This window comes from Uranotaenia lowii, chromosome 3 (genome assembly GCF_029784155.1).
Source record: "Uranotaenia lowii strain MFRU-FL chromosome 3, ASM2978415v1, whole genome shotgun sequence".
Classification (NCBI taxonomy): Eukaryota; Metazoa; Arthropoda; class Insecta; order Diptera; family Culicidae; genus Uranotaenia; species Uranotaenia lowii.
The window spans coordinates 223,088,561-223,114,604 of record NC_073693.1 but is presented as its reverse complement, the minus strand read 5'-3'; the positions used below and the strand labels follow the sequence as shown (position 1 = coordinate 223,114,604).

Genomic DNA, 26,044 nt, shown 5'->3' with positions numbered 1-26,044 from the left:
TTTTTATTCAAAATCACTTTTGTCCCAATGATTAAACACAATGATTCAAATATTGAACAGGCAATGTTCTAATTATATTATTGAACACGTAAACATTGAATTTTATTGCATATATTTAGGGGTATTTCGCTTGATAGTACACGCTCGGCCATGTTGAACCATTAATGCTTGAAAAATAACCATAATCGAAGTTTTGTGGATCAAGTCATTTTATGAGTTTTCAGTGAAAACTCATAAAATGAGATTTGGAGGAGAACTTGGATTATGGTTATTTTTTAAACATGGTCGAAAAAGTAAAAATCAGCAGAAAATCGAGGATTTTTATATTTCATTCGCTTAAACATAAAAAAAAATCAAAGGAAGAGACCATGTATAATAGTACAATTAAATCCGTGTTATTTTCAAAAAAGCTTTTATTGGAAAATGGAATTTCTAAAGGGTTGTGTGGTAATATGTGTCGATCACGACAGGGTTCAAATAATATTTTAAGTCGGCCACTTCCGGATGATCCGCTGGTTCTAACTTCCCGGTGACTGCACCCGATGCTGAGCCCGTTTTGCCCTTTTCCAGTGCTGTTCTTCTACCAGCAGCTCAGGATGGGACAGACTTGCCGAATTAGATGAAGCCCCTCATCATTCTTATCATCTGCAATAAAAAGATAAAAAAAAATGATTCTTTGAAATGTTCCATGGAACAATGTAAACTAAATAGAAATATAAAAAAAATGTAGCTAGCTTACCTTTTGGAAGATTCCAAAGATGAGTAGTTCAAGCAGCTTTTCAAATAAACCGGGGTTTCGCCCCCGGCGCGCAGATGAAAAGCCACAGTTTCTAGGGGGAGGAGCATTCGTCTTCTTTACACCACTATCTCGTTGGTGTTGCTGCTGGAAGTTCCTGATACGAATCCTCTTGAAGCTTCAGATTCACCACCCGAACGGGACTGTTTTCCTTTGAAACTGCTAGCCATTTAGAGCAGCTGTGGTCCACCACGATGGTGTTAAATTTTCGGATCCGCTCGTTCTGTTTGAGAAAAAAAAATTGGAGGTTATTGACGAGGGGGATTTGGAGGATGTGAAATATAATTTCAAATTGTCATAACTATATTGTTTAATTCTTCATACTTAACCGATATATGATCAAATAATCCTCCGGGAGCTGCATAATAACTAAAAACTCTATAAAACCCGACCCACAGCCGTAGAAAACAAACAACCGAACTGCGTGTCCAATAATGGCAACTTTTTTTCAAACAAAACGCGTTTAAAATTTAACCATTTTCTAAGTTCACCACCAGAACTTAGGAAATGCTTGAAATTCAACCGAACACAATGGTTGAAAAATAACAATAATGACAGTTCTGTCGGAAAAACCATAAAGTGGTTCAAAAAAAGTCATTTATGGTTGAAAAAAAATGAGCGTGTATGCCTTGCAGGGGCGATTTGGGTTAAGCTAGCAATCAAGAAACAGTTTGTTTACATTTCCAAACGCCAACCGATGTTTGTTCAATAACTGGTACATGCATTTCTCTACGAAACGAGTACTGCCAGATTGAACGTTCAATAATTGGAACATTGGCGTTTTCTGTGATCCAATCATTGAACACTTTAATTTGTTAAATTTTAAGAAAATAAGGATAATAAAGGCTGCCACTCTTCCAGAAATCATTCAAAAAGACTTAGTTGAAAACACTCATATCATTATCTTAGACGTTTATTTGTCTTTTATCCAATTTTTACCCCAATCAAAAATAGGCTGTTTTCTTCATCCAGTCGAAAAACCAAGCCAAAATTTGAACACATATTCAAGTTTCGGGGATTGTGGCTTTAAGAGTCCGAGATTTTTGATAAAAATTTGAACAGAGGTAGAAAATGCTTCAACAGTGGCACAACGAATTTTGATTCATTTTTCTACTGTATATTATTGTTTTAATTGGTAAATGTTTTACTAGTGTTCAATATCTGGTACCTGTTCAATAACTAGTGCTTCTATCCTAGAAGATTTCTGGTTTAGTGTTTTAATACAAACTTCGTTTGTTTAATCATTATTAAAAGAAATAACTATCTAAAACTTAGATTAAAAATCCCTTGTCAGATTCAGAATCCAGATTTTGAACTCAGGTTCAAAAGGCAGGATTCAGATCCGGAATTCTAACAAAAAAAATCAGATTCAGGATCAGCTCAAAGTTAAGTTTTATAATCAAGATAAACATACCAGTGTGAAAATTTCATTTTGGATTCAAATTTTAGGAGATCGTGTTTCACAGTTTTGAATCAAGATTCCAAATTTAAATTTTAAATCTAAGCAGAGTCAGTTAAGAAAAACAAACCTGCCGGAACCTATAATATAAACTAAAATTTGGATTTATTTTGAAGATTTCGTTCTTTGAAAAAAAAAAATTTTTCTTTAAATATTCACAGGGTTCTGATAATAAAATAAACTATTAAATAATTTTTATTTATTAAAGAACTTGTACTTAACCTTCAAGCGAAAATAAAGCTATAAACATATTTTATTGTATTTCATATTGCAAACTAAAGACATACGCCGGCTTAGCCGATTAAGGCTTTATAGACTGAATAAATTATTTAAAACTGCTCAGTTATTCAAAAACAAAGGTTAAAACTAAAATTTTAAATTTAAATCCAGTTTACAAGAGTAGAACATGAATCTGATTTGAACTGCAAATAAAATCTTTTACTTTTATTTCTAAATATTTGCATTTAATTTTTTTTCCAAAACTAATTTTCAATAAGTTTTGCATTAATATTTTGAATCAGATTAATAACTAGAAATTCTTGGATCTGAAACTGAATTTTTGTTCACACTAGTTTCTTGTATGGCAAAAACTAAGAAAAGAATTATTTAATTCTAATTTGAAAACGTCATTTGTAGCTTGTGTTTTTTTAAGTGAATCTGAAATCTTTCTTATGCCGTATTTGTTTTCACCCTGCGTTACTGAAAAAAAATCTGTGTTTTGGCGAAAACAATTCTGACTTTCAGTGATTTCACCCAAAAATTCTGTGATGGTTTTCTGTAACGATATTTCTATATGTATCATTAAAAATTCATGAAAAATTAGGTTCTTTTTTACATTTTACTAGAGAAGAATTAATTATACCCTACTAATCTTATCATATTTTTGTAACATAAACTTATAAATCCGAATGCTATATTGACATCAAAAATAAAAATTTTGGGAAATACATAAAAAATTGAAAAAATCTGTTAATTCTGTGAACATTCCCGCAGATCTGTGCTGAAAATTTGCTCAAAATTCTGTGAAATAGCAGATTTTTTTGTTATTTCGGCAATGGTCCATGGTCCATGGCTGGTGGTCCACCGGTTGTGCACCGAGTGCTGTCAAAGCTTTTTTTATATGAAAATGACAGCAGTTAGTGTATAAACGGTTGGCCACCAGATGAAATACGGCTTTAGTTTCAAATGTGAGTTTATTTTCACCTTAATTAGCAAACAAGGAGAAAAACATCTAGAATTTCTAAGCAGAATTCTAAATAAGTTAGTGTTTTTTTTAATCATTTCAAAACTGAAAATCGACTTATATGCCATTTTAATCTTGACTCTGAAGCTGCAATCTGCTTCAAAGCTTTTGTGAATCCTGTTTTTTTTCTGAATAGCGCTAGGGTTGGGAAGAATGACAGCTTGCTGTTAAATTCCTTGAAAAAAAATCTGAATCGCTAATCGCTGATTAGAAATGTACTAAAAAGTGCCGGCCATCGACCAGATACCGAATATTGACCTTCACCATTATTCGGTGGAACGAATGTACCGACGAATATTTTAAAAAGGTTTTAAATAAAAAAACAAAAGCAATTATTTAAATATCCTTCTATTTCTTCCATCTTAATGCCCCTCATGTTTTTGAGATGATTATTTTCAACCAGATGATATTACCAGATGATATATCTTTTTCAGGGTTGCTAGCGATTTTTTGTTTTGAAATTCCAAAGTTTTTCCCGGTTTTCTCCAGGCTTTTTCCCGGTTAAAAATGATGATTTTTTCGGTGTGTTTCATACTCGTTTTTAATATAAAATGAAAGTAAATCATGACATCAGTTTTAATAAATTTTTGGAACGAATAAAACGAAATTGGCATTCATTGTTTTGCTTCACATTGACGATGCTCAACACTGATTTGTTGTAATCTATGTTTTAGAAAAAAATGTTCTTTTAAATACAAAACAATAAATAAATTTATTAGAGCCCTAGTCATTTCAACTAAGGATTCGAGAAAAATATTTAATCGTGAATAAGACAGGGGTGAACTTTAATCGTTTGGATGTAAAATATTATTTTGTATCAGAGCTAACACCTCAGATTTTGAAAGGAGCTTGTTTTCGACACAATCCTACATAAGACAAATATTCCAGCTTAGGAAACTTTAAACAAAGTTTAACGTAGGAAAATGAAAAAAAAAACACTTTTTTCGGCTTCGTTTCTCTGGCCAATTCAAATGAGATACCCAACAACATTGAAAAACGTTTTTTAAGGTGAAGAAGATATTCGTTTTGTCAGAAAAATTGAACTCTGCTTAGAAAAGACTCACGCTGCCAAAATATTTGCTTTTTGCAAAAATAATTACATAAAACAAGTCTATCGAACACTGAATCATTTGACATCGAAAAACTAAAACTGGTGGTTGTAAACGAAATAACATAAGAGGTTATTAGTGACACATTCGGGATTGCGAAGAAATCTACGTTGAGAAAAACTGAAATATAACACGCTATATATCTTTCATAAACCATTGAACCACATTGTGCAAAATTGGAATCAATGAGGTATCAAACGATTTGTGATTAGTTTTATCAATTATTGTGTTATTCTTTAATTTATAACATTTGAGTTATGCTTGTAAGTGTAGCACACATACTATTTGCTTCGCAATAAGTTAAAAGGGGATTTCAACTTCGTTTGTTTACTGATGAACGCACGGGAAACTAAAATAAGCGCACATGACGAAAATCTATATCGAGACTGTCAAAAATTACTTCTATATTTAGAATAAATTAAAAAAAAATCCTGAAATTCCATGAAAATTTTTCAAACTTGACAAATTTCCCGGTGAGGTGTCGAAATTCCCGGTTATTTCCCGGTTTCCCGGTGACGAGATAAAATTCCAAAGTTTTTCCCGATATTCCCTGTTTTCCCGGTACGCAAGCAACCCTGCTTTTTCAAGTAGGAGAAAGGACATCAGATGAACTGTCGCATCTAAGGCGTCTATCACCAAGAAGATATCTTAAAAATATTTGTTAAAAAATACGATGATCTTTCATTTTAATCATAACATACTTTCAATAACATGGTCGAGCAATTCAGGACGGTTTATTTGAAAAAATTGTTTAAAAAAAGGATAAATCTGAACAAAATCTAGGCATGCAAAAGACACCACTGCTGGGTGCCTTGCGAGGCATTGCATGACTAAATTATATGCAATACTTCGCGGGGCACAAGCAGTGGTGTCAATTGAATTAATTGTTTATCATTGCCAAAAGACATACCCCTGTTAAATAGCTAATAACTTTTTTGTCTAATAAGATACGAAGTTACGGTCTTCGACAAAGTTGTTCAGCGGAAAATTTCCTTTAAAGATTTTATAAATTGACACAAAAACGATTAGCAGGCTCGGCTCCACAGAAGGAGCAAAACTGATGATGATTTTTCAGTACAAAGATGTTTCTCATCATCCAGCGTTAGTGGTCTCACTCGATGTCACTAACATTAACGCCCCCTTAGAGGAAACTGCTTCATTCTTCAAAAACGCCGATTACGAAGCTATCTCTCGAGTCCTAGGTTCCATCGAATGGGAGAACGAGCTCGATTTCTCTAACCCCAATGCTGCCGCTGCGACTTTTTCAAACATACTGAACTACATAATCGATCGTTATGTTCCGAAACGTAGCTTACCTTCCAACCCTTGAGCTCCCTGGGTCACTAACCAGCTGCGACAATTGAAGACGGCTAAAAACCGTGCTCTTCGATACTACAGCAAGCAAAAGTCCCTCTGCACAAAAGAAGAATACCGCAAACTAAACACAGCGTACAAAAAAAGCAGCAGGCGTTGCTACCAGAACTATCGTCAAAAATCAGCGGAAAGAATCCGGACTTCCATCTCAAATGTTCTTGAACAGCAACTCAACAAACACCTATCCTGAAATATGTAATCTTTTTGCTAAGAGGTTTTCAAGCGTTTTCACAACGGGGTCCATTTCCTCAGAGCAACTGGATATGGCTGTAAGAAATATTTCACTTCTAGATTCTTCCTTAAACGGTATCTCATTCGATGACACAGCCATTTGGAAGGCGACAGCTAAGCTTGAAAATTCATCTTCTACGGGTCCGGACGGGATACCAGCTATCTTCTTGAAACGTTTCATGCCACACCTACTGACTCCCATTAGGCATATTTTTCGCAGGCTTCGCTGGACTCCGCAATCTTTCCCTCGCTTTGGAAAGAAGCTTACATGTTCCCTGTTCACAAAAAGGAGATAAGGAAGATATAAACAACTACCGCGGAATTTCAGCTCTCTGTTCGATAGCAAAACTGTTTGAATTGGTTGTTCTGGATCCAATTTTTTCATCCACGAATCAATACTTTTCCAACGATCAACACGGATTTTTGCCAAAACGATCCATGACTACAAATTTGCTGACTTTCACATCGTTCGTGCAAGAAAGCTTTGCCATGAAGTCTCAAACTGACGCCATCTATACTGATTTGTCTGCTGCTTTCGATAAAGTTCTCCGCTTGTTCAGGTGTGCCTCAGGGAAGCCACTTGGGACCGATAATTTTTGTCATCTATTTTAACGATGTACTCACTGTCCTCGATGGACCTAAACTTGCGTATGCTGATGACCTCAAACTTTTTCACACCATCAACAGCCAAGAGGACATCAAATTCTTGCAAAGGCAGTTCAATACCTTCGCTCACTGGTGTGACACCAACTGCCTGCCTCTGAACCGGAGTAAATGTGCTGTCATTTCATTTTCTCGCAAGCGGAACTCTATACACGCGGAGTACACTCTTGGTAACGAAACCATCGCCCGGGTGAACCACATCAACGATCTGGGCGTGATCCTAGACCATCGGCTGGAGTTTAAGACTCATACGAATTACATCGTTGATAAAGCATCTAGAAGTCTTGGCTTCTTATTTCGGGTAACCAAGGAGTTCAAAGATGTGTACTGCCTAAAAAGCTTGTATTGCAGCATCGTTCGCTCAACTCTCGAATATGCATCAGCAGTTTGGTGCCCATTTTACCAGAATGGAGCTGAACAAATTGAGGCTATCCAACGGCGCTTCATGCGGTATGCCCTGAGACACTTGAACTGGCTAGATCCGTTTCGTTTACCCAGTTACGAAAGCCGTTGCCGCCTAATTGATTTGGACACACTTCATGTCCGCCGAAACGCTGCACGTGTTTTAGTCGTAGCGGATCTCCTCGCATCGAGAATTGACTCTCCCGTGTTGCTGGAAGCTATTCCCCCCAGTGTGCGACCCCGAGGACTAAGGAACCAAAATCTGCAGCTCTATGTTCCAATACGGCTGAACAACTACGGAGCCAACAACATTTTTAGAACTTTTAACCGCTTCGCCGAGTACTTCGATTTCAACGTTTCAAGAGCCACTTTCCGAAGAAAAATTTTAATGGTATCGAGGACTGTGTAGACTAAGGTAGTTTCTAACTTGTTTGTAACTCATTATTTTATTAAGCTATCATTAGGATGATCCGTTGATGTTTTTACACAAATAAACAAATAAACAAATTAAAATATTCAATTTTCCCATACAAACCTAAAAGTCCAAATTTACTCATGTAAACGTTACTTAAAAATTCTGCAAAAAATCATGGATGAGTTTTGAACCAAAACGAAGCTTTTAAGACCCCAGGGTTTGAGAAATTCAAAATTGACCCCAAATCGTCTCAGTCTAATCAAACATGCCACATTCCCCTTAGCAGAAAAAAACAATTGAAAAATATTGAAAAAGTGATCAATACCTCGGATAACGGAACTTATCATATTATTTAAGAAGTGCTCAAAATCTGGAATCAGCTCGAAATGCCACAACATCATTTCCTATGATACTCCCCCATCTATTTCATTTAGCAAAAAACTATTTTCTTGAAAAGGCCGAGCCTTGCAACTTTGAGACTACCGTTTTCGATGCGATTGAAAAGAACGAACACAAAAAAATCAATTTATGTTTGAGGCTGTAGGCTCTAACCAAAACTGGTAGTCCTACTGAAGTACATGCTACTGCGGCTAGTCGCCTGGATAGGAAATAAATTATGTTAATATGTATTTATTCATGGCAAACGAATGTACCGAGACCAGACCAGGCAAAGCCAGACCAGAGAATGGAGGATACTTTGGGCTTTGCTTGATCTTGATACCGAACACAGCAGAAGAAACCACATCAAGATCTTCTCGGTTGCGTTTCTAGATGGGCTGGGGGAGGAAAAGCTCGAAATATCTTCTACTTTAAGCCGCTTCTACGACAAAGCAGAGTAGGTATTCTTGAAAAGTAGACGAAAAAAGTGAAGAAACCGGCAGGATGCAACAGACAAGGCGATGGAACAGAGAAAAAATAGCAAACTTCAGCATCAATGATGGGCTCAAAGGGCCCCCTCGATGGGAGTTGTTATAGGAGAATTTTTGCAAACCAGAAGGAAGTTTTTATATTCTCTATTGTCGGTCGTTAATCTTGCGGCACAGAATGATTAATTTTGGTCAGATTGGAATCTATTGCTTGCATAGGGAAAGGAAAGTCAAGTCGGTGTTTTCTACTTCAAATCTTTATCCCGAAGATTGAAATAAATCTTCTTCACCAGACTCGGATCGCTTACTTTGCGCGAAATTGATTCCAGTCTAGAAGTTATCAAATATCGTACCTATCTGTTTTTTACATAGGCATCTGATAAAAAAAGCAAATAAGAGCGTTTATAAAACCTCTCAAAAGCTCGGTGAAATAGAACTTTAGAGTTCGAACGTAATTTTCGTTATTACAGAGCAACTACTTTTCAGTTTCCGAAGAAGCTGAAAGGAAATAAATACAATTTTACGTTAGTTATTGACACAGAGTCGGAATTTTCAAATAACTCCTACATTAAAAGCTTGTTGTGTTTCTAGAAGAGGATGATTCCAGGCGTTTAAAAATGTATAATTTTACTATTGAATGATTTCTGTAACCTATGAATCAAGTGTCAAAAATGGTAAAGCTCCTAAAAAACTACACATTTTGGTTAAAGATACTTCGAAATCACCTCCAGGACATAAAACTGATCAAATTCAAATTCAACATTTATTTAGTATTCTCTTAACTAAAAAGGTGTACGGATAAAAAAGTGATCAAGCTAAATTTCATGTAAATCGATAATTTGTTTATTATAAAATTGAAGTATCTTTCTTTTTTAAGAAAGAATTTTATAGAAGAGGGAAGGCTGGCGAACGGTAGACAATGTGCAACTCGAGATCCCATACACCCAACCTTAGGGTAGTGGTCATATCACCTCTTGTCTCACATCTCCGATTCTCTTCCTCCCCATGGTGCTAGCTGGGGTGCGAGCAACCTTAGCGGAAATCGGATACCCATCCTGGTGGTGTTCGGGACCCAAAACAGCAACATCACGACACGGTCCTCCTGCGAGATAGTGGGGTTAGCTGCGGGCCTTGCGACTACAAAAAAAACACAAACAACGAACAACGAACACCAAATTTCGGATGGAAATCGGCAAAGACCCACGGGACGAAAAGAGACTAGGGTAAATGATCTTGAGCGGAACTAGTCAAAATCTGATCTTGAGTGGAACCATTTTCTTTTTCTTAGTTCTAGGCAATGATTGTTTATGAATCTTACCAAATTGTTGAAAAAACACTTTTTCAAGATCTTTTCATACAAGCATTGACATTTTTGCATAAATTTATTAACTGAAATAATGTTATTAGAAGATTTAAAAACATACGCATTTCTGCTGCAATTTTCATCAATCTACGCTGACTTTGAACGTCAATTTATGTCACCCTTGACCGTTGTAAACTAATTCTCAATGATTAAAATGGTAGAAAAACTCATAAAAAAGCATTATTCGTGTTTTTGTAACAAGTTTTCCATCAGAATATCAAGTAATAGCGTAGTTTTTTAAAGTAAAATATGATCTTGAGTGGAACCATCTTTGATCTTGAGCGGAACTACTAGCTTCCAAAATAAACCGCTAGGTGCGCTGCCTTATGCCTAATGTTTCACACGCAGTTTTTACCCCTGAATGTATTCAGCACATTTGTATACTTCTTATTCTATCAGCTTTAGGGAAAGAAAAAATGTAAAATTATTTTCGAATAGAACAAAAACTAATTAATTGGTGTCACAGCGTACCAAACTAGGCACACAAAAAGTTTTTTTTTTTTGGGGTTCAAGAAATGTGTTTTTGAATCTTTCTTTCAGAGGGACGACAAGAAGGAGGAGAAAGGCTTTCATACATATTTTTTGGCATAATTCGAGAACTAATGAAGCCAATAAAGCTAAGACATTATTTCGGAATAAGAATCAATCTTCATTGCCATTACTATTCGTACTTTATGAAGTAGCTTTCTTTTAAAGAGATTGTTTTAGATGTTCACATTCCAATTGAAAACGATAAACTATCTAATAAACAAAAATTCAAATCGTTTTTTTTACACACATTCTTTCAGTTTTACAAAGTGTAGCAAAGCACATCAGGTTAGCTATTTTAAAATACTTCACGATTCAATTGGTGGCCTGGTATTGTAAACCTATCCGATTTCCTTGTGTTTGAATTTACACTTGAGCTAGAACTGGAAATCGGTTTGAGAAATAATTGTTTTATCAATTGAGATAAACAATTAATGTTTCCATAAATTTTTAATATAAATAAATGTTAACGTGATTCATAAGAAACTGGAATTTATTATGAACTTTATTCTATGAATATGTTGCTTACAGCAAGGTTGCCGAAATCACAGTAAAATCTGTTATTTCACAAAATTTTGAGGAATCTTTTATCACAGCATCTGTGTCACAGAACACGATATCTTGAAATATTTACAGATTTCACCGATTTTTTTAATTTCGAATGGATTTCCATTATTATATTTTTTTTTGTCAATATAAAATTAAGGTTTCTCACTTCGAATTAAATAAGTGTAATTTTCTCAGTAAATCAATTTTCCAGATTCGCATTACACATATATTTCAGTGGTAATAAAAATCCCTGCAGTTTAAAGTTCTATATTAGTTTCAGTAATACTAAATATAGTGATAAAAAGAACTCACGTTTAGTGACTTTTACCGTTCTTGCAGGATAAATCCTTTTAGCACGGGATATTCTATCCAAGTTTCAACTACCTGTTACGGTTAATAAATTTGGTAATTGGGCTTATTACTTATAATTTCTGTAGTAAATTTACCTTGGAGAGTATTGAATAATGAGGAAACCTTCTTATGGGAGAAATTGAGTTGGGTAAGATGTGTGATCTATAAAGATTTTAAACATTTAGTTTTAGAATTATCTCACTTGGCGAACTCAAACCTTCTCGTGTAGATTCAGTAAACTTGATAATTCGAGGTCACAAACTTCCTTTTAACTGTACAATGGTAATTACGCTCGTCTAACTCTAACACGTTGTTTCTAGCCTTTACCGTATTACAATTTAACCGCGTTTCTCTAATTGTTGTTTGTTTTGCTCCTCTGTACTTTATCTATCGCTGTCAAGCGAATTTCTCTCGCTCGAAGTAGGGTTGTCGCCTTACGAGGGACCTCGTAACACTCCCCCCCAGTACGACGATTATTCCGTTACAGGATTCGTCTTACTTTCCTTGTCACCTACATCGAGCACGGCAATCTTAACAGCAGGCCTTTCATATATAGAATTTTTCGTCTTCACCCACACTCGTCGAACTTGTCCGTCTCTGTCTGCGGCAATTTTGACCACTCGACCTTTGGGCCAACAGTTTCTGGGTAGATCGGGATCAACTATAAACACTAGGTTGTCGACCTCGATTGGTTTAGCCGGTGCATACCATTTACTACGCCTGGTGATTTCGGGTAAGTAGTCGCGTAACCATCACTTCCAGAATTGGTTGGCGATGACTTGCGACACCTGCCATCCTCGTTTCAGTGATATTCCATCGCTGTTGACGTCGGTTAAAGGTTTAGATCCGTTTGAGCTCCCCACCAAGAAGTGGTTAGGAGTAAGCGCTGCACGAGAATCGTGATCTACTGGAACATGCGTTAGCGGTCTTCCATTAAGCGTGTTCTCGATTTCCACAAAGGCATTGCGTAACTCTTCGTCTGTTGGACGTTTAGATACGCGCAAGAGAGGCAAGATTCTTTTCACTGAACGAATGAGGCGTTCCCAGCTTCCTCCCATGTGTGGGGCAGCAGGGGAATTGAAGGTCCATGATGTATTCGGTGTAGTGAATTCTTCAGCAACTTTACTTTGGTCGACCTTCTTTAGAGTCTCTCGAAGCTCTCGATCTGATCCCACGAAGTTTGTACCTCTATCACTATAGAACACAGCAGGCGTCCCTCTTCTAGCTGTAAAGTTTCTAATCGCCATGATACAGGAACTAGTATTTAACTGATGAGCAATTTCTAAGTGGATAGCTCTCGTAGTTTGGCAGACAAATATGACGCCCCAACGTTTCTCAACTCTTCGGCCGACAATGACCTCTAGTGGGCCGAAGTAATCCACTCCAGTGTGTGTAAATGGTCGCGTGAAAGCTGCGACTCGGCAAACGGGGAGTCTAGCCATTTTCGGTGGATGAGGTTGCGCATCAAGGATCTTGCACACTTGACAATTTATGCGGACATCTTTGTATAGCCGTCTCAGATTCGTAATAAAGTATTTTTATTTGATTTCGCTGATAACTAGTTCACTATTTTGATGATGGTACCGAGTGTGATAGAACAAAACAAGTAATTTTGTGACATGGTGTTTCCACGGAAGCACGATCGGATTAACTGTTTCCGCGTCGAGAAACTCGCAGGCACCGGTTCTTCCTTCCATTCGAATGATTCCACGATCATCAAGATATGCACAGAGTCTTGTAAGCGTCAGATAACACTTCCATCGAGGTTGTAGTGATTTGTCGCGGTTAATTGTAGTTTTTTAAATCGCAGTGAGGGAAAATGATGGGTGATGGTTTTCCCCAAATAATGTAGTCTTCAAAGCCGACGACAGCGCCACAAGCCACCAGTATGCAGCCAGGAAGCTTCAACACCTGACAACCAGAGGGCCATTCACGGTAACCCACGCTGCTGGGTAAACACCCGATCGGTAGCGACGCCCGACGAGTTGCCGAAGGCGAAGCGATCGTGTCCGCCATAATGGGAGAGCAACGACCTGTACTCGCGGTTCAAGGACGGTCAAAGGCGACTACCTGGTGCTGGCTCACTTCCAATAGTACCACAAAACTGCGAAGTACAAAGTGCACAAAATCTATCACCCTTATTCTTGTTTACGGCGTACCCGTCGTTCGTTCGAACGGATACTTTCGATCGAATTCGAAAAAGCTATTCTTGTTTTCGTTCGAATGCGATACGTTCGATGTTGGTGTTACCAGATCAAGTTCGAAAAATCAAAGCACCCTGATTGGTCAAAATTACGTTCCTTGTCAGAAAATAAATGAAAACAATTGTTTTTCTAGTCGAGTTGTGATTTTAATTTTTTCTGAATTTGATTACTCGGACGGAACACTTCAGAAAATCGGTCGGTACGGAAAAAACGGAAGAAAGGACGACAGTTCCGAGTGTGTTTTAAGTTTTTTTTTTTCGTTTTGTCCCCTGTGCACCGTTTTGTTTAATGTCGAAATCCAAGAGTGAAATGATCGGTTTAACCTATCTCCCCAGTCACCAGAAGGTGGTCAGGATAGTAACCAGAGAATTCAAAACATCCCATGGCGCCCAAGAAGTTGATTCCGGTAACAAATGTTTCCCGTCATCATTATCAGCAGCAACTAACGGCAGTCAAAATGCTGAAAACATCCATCGATGGACCACCGCAGGGTCCTTAATGCAAAAATGTGGAAGCAGTTCTGCTGCTGCTACTGCTGGAATAATTCTGTTAAGATGAAAAGTGCCAAGTAAATAAATTTTAATAAAAAATTTGATCTATCATAATCCACAAAACTTTATTATTTTGAACCGACGCATATTAGAATTTTTCCCAATAAATTTTGTTTTCATAAAGCCACTTAGAAATTTTGCGACCGATGTTAACGTTATACACTTTTCCCAAACGCTCACAGTTCGCAGGATTTTAGTTGCGTTTGTTAGCTGATAGAAAAAATACGTTCGATCGAAAACGAGAATGCAACATTTCGTTCGAACGAACTATGTTCGAAAGACCGAACTGCTCTGATTCGTTCGAACGAAAACAAGAATTCGAAATCCCCATACTTTCGAACGAATGTTATTCGATCGAAAACTAGAATGAGGGTGTATATCTAAGTGATAAAAGCCAGACACCAGGTAAGCCAGGAGACGCCGAACCGCCATTTTGTTCCTTTCCGGAACACTAACGCCTGATTCATCAACAGGACCCCTAAGTTTTGGCCAAAAGAAACCATTTGGCGGGACAGAAGCCAACCTTTGTCCCTGATCCCTGGTCCCTGAATCGGCTTTGGTTTGGTCACGATTGCCCGGATAGCCGTTATCATCCGGGTGATCATTGATTGGAGATTGTGGTCGGTTCCAAACAACAACACTCGGAGCGACCAATCAAGTTCTCCAAGCAGCTCCTTCCGCCACGTAGCCGAGAATCCCGGAAAGAACATCCCGGGTTCCTGTAGGAATTGGACCAGCAAAGCAGTTGGTCAGCAGCAGCAGCGTCGCCCTAGGCGAAGCTCCGCCATCGTCAAACCCGAACCAGGGCTTGGCCCTAAAAGGTACTGTAACCATCTGGGTCATTACTAGTTCGCGCATAGGTCGTAGAATTGTTGTGGCAATTTCAATAAAAGTTCAAGAAGTGCATTTTTGGGGTTTTCCTGAGGTCAAAGTTCGAACTCCCTGCGATTTCCTTTGGTAAGCGAGCCGCCCTGAGGCCTAATAAAGGGAGTCCCTGTAACGCCGGTGGGGTGGTAGGTTTAAAACTTACATATTTGGCGCCCAACTTTCCATAGACTTACCACGGACTTCGCAGCGAGGCTCAACCGATATCTTGCATGCATCTCTGGGGAAACGCCCATGTTTCTCAATTTTATTTTTGCTGTAATTGGAAAATTTAACGGCTATTTGCACAACTTTGAAATATTCATTTGCCATACAGGGGTTCTGATGTCCAAAGGGTACTGTTCAACACGATTGTTTAAAAAGTATTATCGGAGTGAAGTTGTTTTAAGATTTAGATTTTAAATTGATTGGAGCAAAATTTCATTTGTGAAGTGTGATATCGGGAGAAAACAAAAACAACAGCAAAACAAATCATTTTATTTCTTCCATTTTCAACTGTGATATAAACTGTCTTGTGGTTTTTAATATTTTTAGGTTCCTTATAGCATAATTTTTAAATTGTTTGTTCGTTATTTGGCCATTCTATAGTTTGTTTCAAATAGTATTTCGTTTTAATTTCCTAAGCTGTACAATGGATCTTACTCACTTAAAAACGTTATATGCTTCGCTAAATACTGCTCACCTTTCAGAGGAAGAACTCAGCCATGAGTTACGCATACGCAAGGCCTTTGCGCCTGAGGATTCCCGTTCTAAACGCGAACGCACCCTACGGGGAATCTTGAAAGCTGAGAAAGATAGAACAAACATTCAATATTTTATTGGCTGGGACTCTGTTCTGGACGAATTAGAGTGGTGTGGTGAGAAGCTGAAAGGTATCCAAAAAATACTTGAAAGCCCTAAAACAAAAAAAGTGCCAGATCAAATTCATAAAACACAACTGGTACACATTTTCTTTCGCATGGAACGATTAAAAGCATATGTTGAGGGAGAAGAAAGTTTGAACTGTTTAACTATGATAGCTGTTGAATGTATGAGACTGTTGGTAAAATATTTCTCAATTGTTTCACCGATTGCAGAAGTTAGAGAAACCGAGCTGAGTATCATTAATGAAAGCTTCCAGAATGAACTCGCAATAGAAATAGATAGAAATATAGGGGAAGGAAATTTCATTGATAAACAAACAATAAATCAAATGCATGATCTTGAAAGAATAGGAAGCGTAGAAGAGCTAGCGGAAAAAGAAGAAGAGGAGAATAGGTCAGAAATACAATTTCAAAATCAAAACGCAGATTTGAGAGAATCTAGGGACGAATCAATGATTCGACTAGCCGCCGAAAACGAGCGACTTAAAGTGGTTGTCAGTCAGCTGCTTCAACGCATAGAGGTACTTGAAACCTCACGTGTAAACGAGCATCCAACGAAACAGGTGCCAGTTAAAATTTCTAATAGCACACGTGTGAACGAAATCGCTCCACCTCAAATGGAGGCCAAGACTGCACCTATTGAGCAGGATTTTTGTGATTGGTTGAAGGGCAGATGCAGTTCTCTAGGAAGCCACGGAGAGAAATTCCGTCCGGTATCCACCCACGTAAGCGCAAACCGAGTGGGGGAGGAAGTCGACGGTCGATCTAAACGAGATCATCGTCTACCAATCCACAAATGGTCAGTGCGTTACGATGGGTTGGATAACGGAAGGAAATTAAACGAATTTTTGAAGGAGGTTGAGTTTAACGCGAGATCGGAGGGTTATTCAAATACCGAACTATTTACTTGCGCGCATTATTTGTTTACGCGTAAAGCGCGTTCGTGGTTTATTGAGGTAAACGGTAATAACGAGCTCGAAACATGGGAGAATTTAGTACGCGAATTAAAAAACGAATTTTTACCTGTAGACATCGACTTCCAATACGAACGCCAATTGAACTCTCGTAGGCAAGGTCCTCGGGAAAAGTTCCAGGACTATTATCTCGATATGGTTCGAATTTTCCGGAACATGTCTTATCCGTGGGATGAAGGCCGGAAATTTGACGTCCTCTTCCGGAATACGCGCGAGGATTGCAAAATTGCGATGTTGGCTGCCAACGTAAATACGATCGCTAAAATGAGGGAGTTTGGAAAAAAATTTGATGCGATTAATTGGCAAGTTTATGCTAGGAAAGAGAATCGTTTTTCCAATAGAGCTACGGATTCAATCGACGAGATTGAGCAATACAATTGGCCCGGAAATAGTGAGAGACAGTACAGGTCTCAGGTTGACTATCACGACCCTGATTCAAATCAAAATTTTAACCGCGGAATTTCACAAAACTTTGCCAAGCAAAGTAAGAAAAATCAAAGAGTAGGTGGAGGCCAAAATACTGGTACGAAGCCGAAGCAACAATCTGAATGGGTTTCCCATAACAGACAGAGCGGACAAAGACCGGGACCCAGTGGGACTAACGCCTTACAACGGATAGTCCGTGCTTACATTCCTGTTAAAAAGGGTATTTGTTTCAATTGCCATGAGGATGGGCATAGTTTTCAGGACTGTAGACAGAACAGAAACCTTTTCTGTTGGTCCTGTGGGTTCCCAGGGTTCGCCACATCTGAGTGTCCTTTTTGTGAGTTAAAAAACTCGAAAGGGACTACCCAGTGAGGCGGGGTAGTCAACAGAAAAATCCCAAAAGCCCTCAAGCTAATTCTGGTTCCGACCCAGCTACAATTCTTCGACAGTTGGGGTACTCGCAATTGGAAGCGCCTCCAGAAGCTGACGAGATAGCCACGTTGCTTGTTAAGCTCAGTGGAGACGCCAGACCTTTTGCGAGGGTCCAACTGATGGGAATTGAGCTGATCGGTTTACTAGATAGCGGAGCAGCAAGAACTGTTTTGGGATTCGGTGCGAATAAAATCAGGAAATCGTTAAATTTGAAACTGCTTCCGGCGTCTGTAAACTTGCAGACTGCGTCGGGAGATAAATTAGAAGTTGAAGGATGTGCGGAGGTTCCGATTACCTTTAACGGTTGCACGAAAATTTTACCGGTTCTATTCGCACCAAATCTCAAACGCAGGTGTGTGCTGGGGTATGATTTTTGGTTGAAGTTCGGGATCTCCCCCAGCATTCAAGAACAGCCAGTAGACGTTTTGGATGATGGAATTCTTGAAGAACTAGACCAGGAAGAAGAGCTATCCGATAAACAAAAGCATCACCTGGAGGAAGTAAAGAAACTCTTTATAGTGGCTGGTCCAGGGAAGTTCACGAAGACCCACGTGATTGAACATTCCATCCAAATCAAGGATGAATGTAAAAATTTAGAACCTGTACGCAAAAACCCATACCCCTGGAGTCCTCACATTCATGCGAAAGTACAACAAGCTCTGGACAACCTACTGCGGGATGATATTGTTGAACCATCGGAATCCGATTGGGCTCTTCCTATCATCCCGGTGGCTAAACGGGATAGTGCCGAAGTACGGTTGTGCCTAGATGCCAGAAAGCTGAACGAGAGGACTAAAAGAGATGCGTATCCCCTGCCGCACCAGGATCGCATTCTCAGTCACTTGGGTCCTGTTAAATTTCTCACGACCATTGACCTATCGCAGGCCTTTCTACAGATTCCGTTGAATTCCGCTTCCCGGAAATTCACGGCTTTCTCAGTACCAGGACGAGGTTTGTTTCAGTACAAATCTTGTCCAATGGGTCTGGTCGGGAGTCCTGCTACTTTGAGTAAGTGCATGGATCGCGTACTCGGTTTTGGAGCTTTAGAACCTGCAATTTTCGTTTATTTAGACGATATTGTGGTGGCTACGCTGACGTTTGAAGACCACCTGGCCAAACTGAAGGAGCTAGCGAAACGTTTGGGGGAGGCTAATCTCTGCATAAACATGCAGAAGTCTAAATTCTGTTGCCGCGAATTGCCGTACCTTGGATACGTCCTATCCCAAGATGGATTGAGGCCTAATCCTGATCGCATTCAAGCGATCATCGGATACCAGGCCCCTAAATCGGTACGACAGCTAAGACGATTCCTCGGTATGGTTAATTACTACCGCAGGTTCATCGCAAATTTTAGCAGCACCGTTGCACCTCTCACGGACTTGCTTAAAAACAAGCCCAAGAGAGTGCAATGGAGTGCGACAGCAGAATTAGCCTTCCAGACCATTAAGGAGCAGCTTATCGCCGCACCTGTAATGGCCAACCCAAACTTTTCGCTGCCCTTCGTGGTCCAAACTGACGCTAGCGATAACGCGATTGCCGGTGTCCTAACACAAGAGCATGACGGTGAGGAGAAAGTCATTGCGTACTTCTCAGAGAAATTGAAAGGAGCTGAATTGAGATACCACGCGGCTGAAAAGGAAGGATTGGCTGCCCTTCGCAGTATCGAGAAATTTAGAGGGTACATTGAAGGAACTAAATTTACTTTAGTGACAGATTCGGCCGCTCTAACTTTCATTATGCGAGCAAAGTGGCGGTCATCCTCTCGATTGAGCCGCTGGAGTATCCTTTTGCAGCAGTACGATATGGACATCCGGCATCGCAAAGGGAAGGACAATATTGTACCAGATGCGTTGTCCCGATCCATCGAGACTCTGGATGCAGAGCCCGAGGACGGGTGGTATCGAAAATTGCTTTCCGCAGTAGAGTCCGACCCTGAGAGCTTTGTCGATTTTAAAATTGTAGACGGAAAACTGCTCAAGTTCGTGGCATCGAAGGAAGACACAATGGACTACCGTTTTGAGTGGAAGCATTGTGTTCCGACTTCGATGCGCACACAGGTCCTCAAAGAAGAACATGATCAAAATCTCCACATCGGGTTTGATAAGTGTGTGGAGAAAATCAAACGCAGATATTACTGGCCACGCATGAGTTCAGATATTAGAAAATACATAGCAAAATGCGAAAACTGTAAGATAAATAAGCACTCAACCGTCTCTAATTCTCCGAAAATGGGCAAGCAGAGAATTGCGGCCCGACCCTTCCAGATAATTTGCATGGACTACATTCAATCTTTACCACGGAGTAAGCAGGGGAATGCACACTTATTAGTTGTAATGGACCTCTTCTCTAAGTACTGCCTTCTTACTCCAGTGAAAAAGATTTCGAGTGTTAGTCTCTGCAAAATACTGGAAGAGTCGTGGTTCAGGCGATTTGCAACCCCACAAATAGTAATATCGGATAATGCTAGTACATTCCTTTCAAAAGAGTATCGAGCGCTATTGGATAAGTATGAGATTCAACATTGGGCCAATGCTCGACATCGAAGTCAAGCCAACCCCGCGGAAAGACTCAATCGAACGATCAATAGTATGATCCGTACATATGTAAAAACTGACCAAAAACTTTGGGACACAAAAATTTCCGAAATGGAATTTGTGTTGAATAACACGATTCACCCTTCAACAAAATTTTCTCCCCATCGAGTCGTTTTCGGACACGATATCGTATCGAAAGGCTCAGACCACATTTTGGAGCCTGTATTAGAAGAATCGGAGGAGGAGAGAACCGAAAGGTGGAGAGAGTTGAGTAAGAAGGTAGGAGAACATGTGCGCAATCATCTTAAAAATTCCTATGAAGGAAATATGAAACGATATAATTTGAGGCATAAAAACTCACCCTCATTCGTGGTAGGTCAGCGCGTCTTCAAACGAAGTTTCCGTCAATCCTCAGCGGGTAACAACTTTAACGCGAAAATGGCCCACAATTCGTACCCTGTGTGATCATTGCCAAAAGGGGCACCAATTGTTTTGAGGTCGCAGATGAGAAAGGGAAATCCCTGGGCATTTTCTCGGCGGCCGACCTAAAAGCATAAAAAAACAACAATTTGTAACACAATTAGAATAATCAACTAGCAGCTGTTCTGTGCTTCTACCAAATCCTTAAAGGATACTTTGGCATGGTCTAGCATATCACGCAAGAAATAAATTTAAACTTTTAACTCTGTCGGCTCATGCGGATATAATTAGGAGCAGATTAAGCGACCAACGAGTAGCAGTCATTCATCACCACATAGCAATATTCCAAGCGCCCGTTGATTCCTGTTCGGGGAAAGCATGCAAACAGAGTGAAGACTTCCAGATCATGTCCATAGCATACATTATTTTAGCTAGGATAGTCATCAACTAGCGTAACCATTATCATATCCACAATAGGCCACAATCAATGGAGCACCTGAAAAAAAAAGAAAAAAAAAACCATCGTCAGATTTCATATCTATTTTTTCTTACTTATAACTAGATTTAGGATAGGTTTTAGTGGTATTGTTTAGTTAGAATAAGTTTAGTTTTAAAAAAATAATAAAAAAAACAAAAAAAATATTAGCGTAAATTTAAGTTTGAAAATAGTTGTTATGTCTATATAATAAAAAAATCGTAGGTTCTTTAAAAAAACATAAAACATGAAGTTGCATTATTGCTAATTAATCACTTTTATGGAAACAAAAAAGTTTTATTGTCATGCCTGACAACCCTATATGCACATCATGGAAGGGGAAGTGTAGGTTAAGATCAAGGTCATGCACTTAGTAAAAATTTGTCGTAGGTCAATGTTTTAGAATTTAAAAATTACAAAAAAAGTTTAAAATTTTCATGCAATTCAATAAACCATAGTCCATAGTTTCAGAAAAAGTTAATTTCAAGTTATTCCATCAATAAATTTAAATTCATGCTTTCAAGTTCAAGGTCATGCACTTAGAAAATTTTTCAAAGTCGATTTTTACAATTTGAAAATTTCAAAAATTTTCCAAAAAAATTAGCCAATACGGCTAACAATAGTCCACAATTTGAGGAAAAGCTATTTGTATGTCCATAGAATAATAAATACAAATCAATACTTACGAATATCAACCATCGTGATGGGGCAAGGGCAAAAAAAAAATTTGCGAAGTGTACAAATTAGCGAGATCATCACACCACTCTTATCTGCGGGATTTATAAGGCCAATAAATCCCCACAAAACAGAATAGCGCGATTTCGATTTTCACTGAAATTCAAGCCACTTACCGTCCATCACGTCCAGCATCCAGAGCAACCACATTTTTTCCACGTGCCATGTTGATCATCTCGATCGTCTCCAATCATTGACGGCATTTGACAGTTAGAAATCCAACCCGAAAATCTCTTTCACACACAAATGAAATTTCAATGATTATTGTTGTACTAGATTGCAACTCCGACAAAAAAATAAAACACGGAAAATTAAACTTGTGTAATATTGATCATGAAAAATAGTAAATACGCTCCAAAATAAACTGTGATTTAGAATATTTTTTTTTAGTATTAAATAATTTTTTGTTTGCACTTGGTATTTTAATTTAGTTCACATTTTTGTTTGTACAGTAAATTTAAACTTTTTAAGCTTTCTAAATGAATAGGTGGTATCTGTCGGAGGCTTCCCTTGTGGAACTTGATCGCTGGAGGCCGGAGTTCAAGGAACGCTGATGGCCAGTAAAGAATTTCTTCAAACAGAGCGGAGTCGATTACGATGCTGATGCCTTATGACCCCGATACTCAATGACAATACCAAGCCTTATTCATGCGTTGTTCAGTCGAATTTGGGTGTCTAAACTTTTGTATTGTAGGTGAATGTCTCAAAGTTACCGTAAATACCTGTTAAATTGGCCGAGTGAATCTTGAATTGTGAAGGCAAGGTTCAGATGGCGTGTGTTATTGGTTTGGTTCGCTGCGAATACGCAGGTAGGCGAAAAATATTTCTTCTAATACTTCGGTATTACATAGGAAATATTTTTTCCCGGTCCGGGGGAGAGTGTAAGCGTCAGATAACACTTCCATCGAGGTTGTAGTGATTTGTCGCGGTTAATTGTAGTTTTTTATATCGCAGTGAGGGAAAATGATGGGTGATGGTTTTCCCCAAATAATGTAGTCTTCAAAGCCGACGACAGCGCCACAAGCCACCAGTATGCAGCCAGGAAGCTTCAACACCTGACAACCAGAGGGCCATTCACGGTAACCCACGCTGCTGGGTAAACACCCGATCGGTAGCGACGCCCGACGAGTTGCCGAAGGCGAAGCGATCGTGTCCGCCATAATGGGAGAGCAACGACCTGTACTCGCGGTTCAAGGACGGTCAAAGGCGACTACCTGGTGCTGGCTCACTTCCAATAGTACCACAAAACTGCGAAGTACAAAGTGCACAAAATCTATATCTAAGTGATAAAAGCCAGACACCAGGTAAGCCAGGAGACGCCGAACCGCCATTTTGTTCCTTTCCGGAACACTAACGCCTGATTCATCAACAGGACCCCTAAGTTTTGACCAAAAGAAACCATTTGGCGGGACAGAAGCCAACCTTTGTCCCTGATCCCTGGTCCCTGAATCGGCTTTGGTTTGGTCACGATTGCCCGGATAGCCGTTATCATCCGGGTGATCATTGATTGGAGATTGTGGTCGGTTCCAAACAACAACACTCGGAGCGACCAATCAAGTTCTCCAAGCAGCTCCTTCCGCCACGTAGCCGAGAATCCCGGAAAGAACATCCCGGGTTCCTGTAGGAATTGGACCAGCAAAGCAGTTGGTCAGCAGCAGCAGCGTCGCCCTAGGCGAAGCTCCGCCATCGTCAAACCCGAACCAGGGCTTGGCCCTAAAAGGTACTGTAACCATCTGGGTCATTACTAGTTCGCGCATAGGTCGTAGAATTGTTGTGGCAATTTCAATAAAAGTTCAAGAAGTGCATTTTTGGGGTTTTCCTGAGGTCAAAGTTCGAACTCCCTGCGATTTCCTTTGGTAAGCGAGCCGCCCTGAGGCCTAATAAAGGGAGTCCCTGTAACGCCGGTGGGGTGGTAGGTTTAAAACTTACTGTCTATAAAGGTGGCTTTTTTAGAGGTGATTATTTTTTTTTCTTTAAGGACAAGATATTCGTCAAAAAAGGTTTCTCTTTGAACTTGACGAATCTGAAATTCTTCAGCATTACGTAACTCGTCACTAGTAAGGATTCCACCTTGTTTTTCCTTGTTTTTTGGCAGGTTGCTAATGTAGCGTAGAACGTATGCGGTAACTCTAATCAAGCGCATCCAGTGAGAGTAATCGCTAACTTCGAATATGGCGACATTTTGTGTTGAATGTACATTACAAGTGAATTTAAGTTCCTCATCGGTTGTCCACTTCTTTGCAGGCATTATCGGCCACTCATTTTCGGTTTGACGTAGGAACTCAGGTCCGCAGAACCACCGGTCATCGGACGAAAGCGCTGGGGTACGCTGCCATTTTGTGCCATCGTCCGCTACGTTCCATTTGGATGGAACCCACCGCCAGGCAGATGCTGTGGTGGTCTCAAGAATGTCGCCGACTCTTGCGGCCACGTATTGACTGTACTTTCGATGGTCTGATGAAATCCACGATAATGTGTTCCGAGAGTCGGACCAGTAGAAGCAACGATTGACTTTAGTACACAGCCTTTCCAGGATAGCTTTGGCGAATCTGGCTCCAATAACCGCTGATTGTAGCTCCTTACGCGGAATTGACAAATATTTCAGCGGGGCGACACGGGTTTTTGATCCCACTAGCGAACATTGAACAGAATTGTCTAATTGGTAACGTAGATATACCACGGCTGCCATTCCTTCCTCACTAGCATCAACGAAGGTGTGTAACTGCACATCAACTGCGGGTGCTATTTCTCCTAAACTGTGAAGGCACCGTTGGATTCGCAGCTTCTCTAACGTGGGAAAAAGACTTACAAATCGAAGCCATTTTCCGTTCAGTTTGTCTCCAATAACATCATCCCAAGCTACTTCCGATCTCCATATTTCTTGCAGCAGAATTTTCAAGAACATAAGGTAGTGAGAAATGAGACCTAAAGGGTCATAGATTGACATAAGCGTTCGTAAGACTTCGCGCTTAGTTGGTGCACGTGACCCTTCCAGCAGAGCCTTATCCAAACGGTTCCAGTTGATTTTGAAAATAAAGCAGTCAGATGCTGTTTCCCACCACATGCCTAAAACCTTTTCAGTAGCTAGAGCAGACATTAAGTCGAGATTTTTTCCTGCTGTTGGTTCTTCTTGGAGCTCGTCAAGAACCTGTGTCGAGTTGGACATCCAGTTGTGGATTTCAAAACCACCTTTGCTATTGATTAGCCGAACGTTTTTTGCCAAGTTGGTTGCCTTTTCCTCGTCACTTACGCTGAACAACATGTCATCTACATATGTACAGTAGACTGAGTCGATTTGGGGTCATTTTTGAATTTCTCAAACCCTGGGGTCTTAAAAGCTTCGTTTTGGTCCAAAACTCATTCATGATTTTTGGCAGAATTTTTAAGTAACGTTTACATGAGTAAATTTGAACTTTTAGGTTTGTATGGGAAAATTGAATATTTTGTACTGAAAAATCAACATCATTTTTGTTTCTTCTGGGGAACCGATCCTGCTAATGGTTTTTGTGCCAATTTATAAATTTCTTACAGGAAATTTTCCGCTGAACAACTTTGTCGAATATCATTACTTCGTATCTTTTTAGACAAAAAAGTTACTAGCTCTTTAACAGGTGTATGTCTTTTGGCATTGATAAATAAGAAATTCAATTGAAACCCTTGCTGGGTGCCCAGGGAAGTATTGCAAGACCACTTTTCATGCCATACTTCGTGGGGCACAAGCAGTGGTGTCAATTGAATTCATGGTTTATCAATCCAAAAAGACATACACCTGTTAAACAGCTGATAACTTTTTTGTCTAAAAAGATACGAAGTTATGATATTCGACAAAGTTGTTCAGTGGAAAATTTCCTGTAAGAAATTTATAAATTGGCACAAACACTATTAGCAGGCTCGGTTCTACAGAAGAAACAAAAATGATGTTGATTTTTCAGTACAAAATATTCAATTTTCCCATATAAACCTAAAAGTTCAAATTTACTCATGTAAACGTTACTTAAAAATTCTGCCAATAATCATGGATGAGTTTTGGACCAAAACGAAGCTTTTAAGACCCCAGGGTTTGAGAAATTCAAAAATGAGCCCAAATCGACTCAGTCTAATGTACAGTTTAGTATGATCTCTGCTGCCTTTGGATACATATCGGCATGTTTCTTGGCGTTCAGGTTTTTGACAAATTGAGCGCTGCTAGGGGAGCA

General features: G+C 39.3%; 1 protein-coding gene and 1 long non-coding RNA gene across 3 annotated transcripts in view; one reads left to right on the top strand and one right to left on the bottom strand.

Annotated features, from left to right (window-relative positions):
- Window positions 1-26,044, top strand: part of LOC129753567 (40S ribosomal protein S25) — a 458,367-nt gene that overhangs the window by 71,725 nt on the left and 360,598 nt on the right. The gene's annotated exons all lie outside the window — the stretch shown is intronic.
- LOC129753570 (uncharacterized) lies at window positions 400-1,282 on the bottom strand. 2 transcript variants are annotated; one of them, XR_008738943.1, is made up of 3 exons: window positions 1,121-1,282; window positions 740-1,019; window positions 400-645 (listed from the first exon to the last, which is right to left on the bottom strand). It is a non-coding gene; the product is annotated as an uncharacterized LOC129753570 (long non-coding RNA). The 2 variants fall into 2 exon arrangements; XR_008738944.1 differs by having other exon boundaries at window positions 1,126-1,282.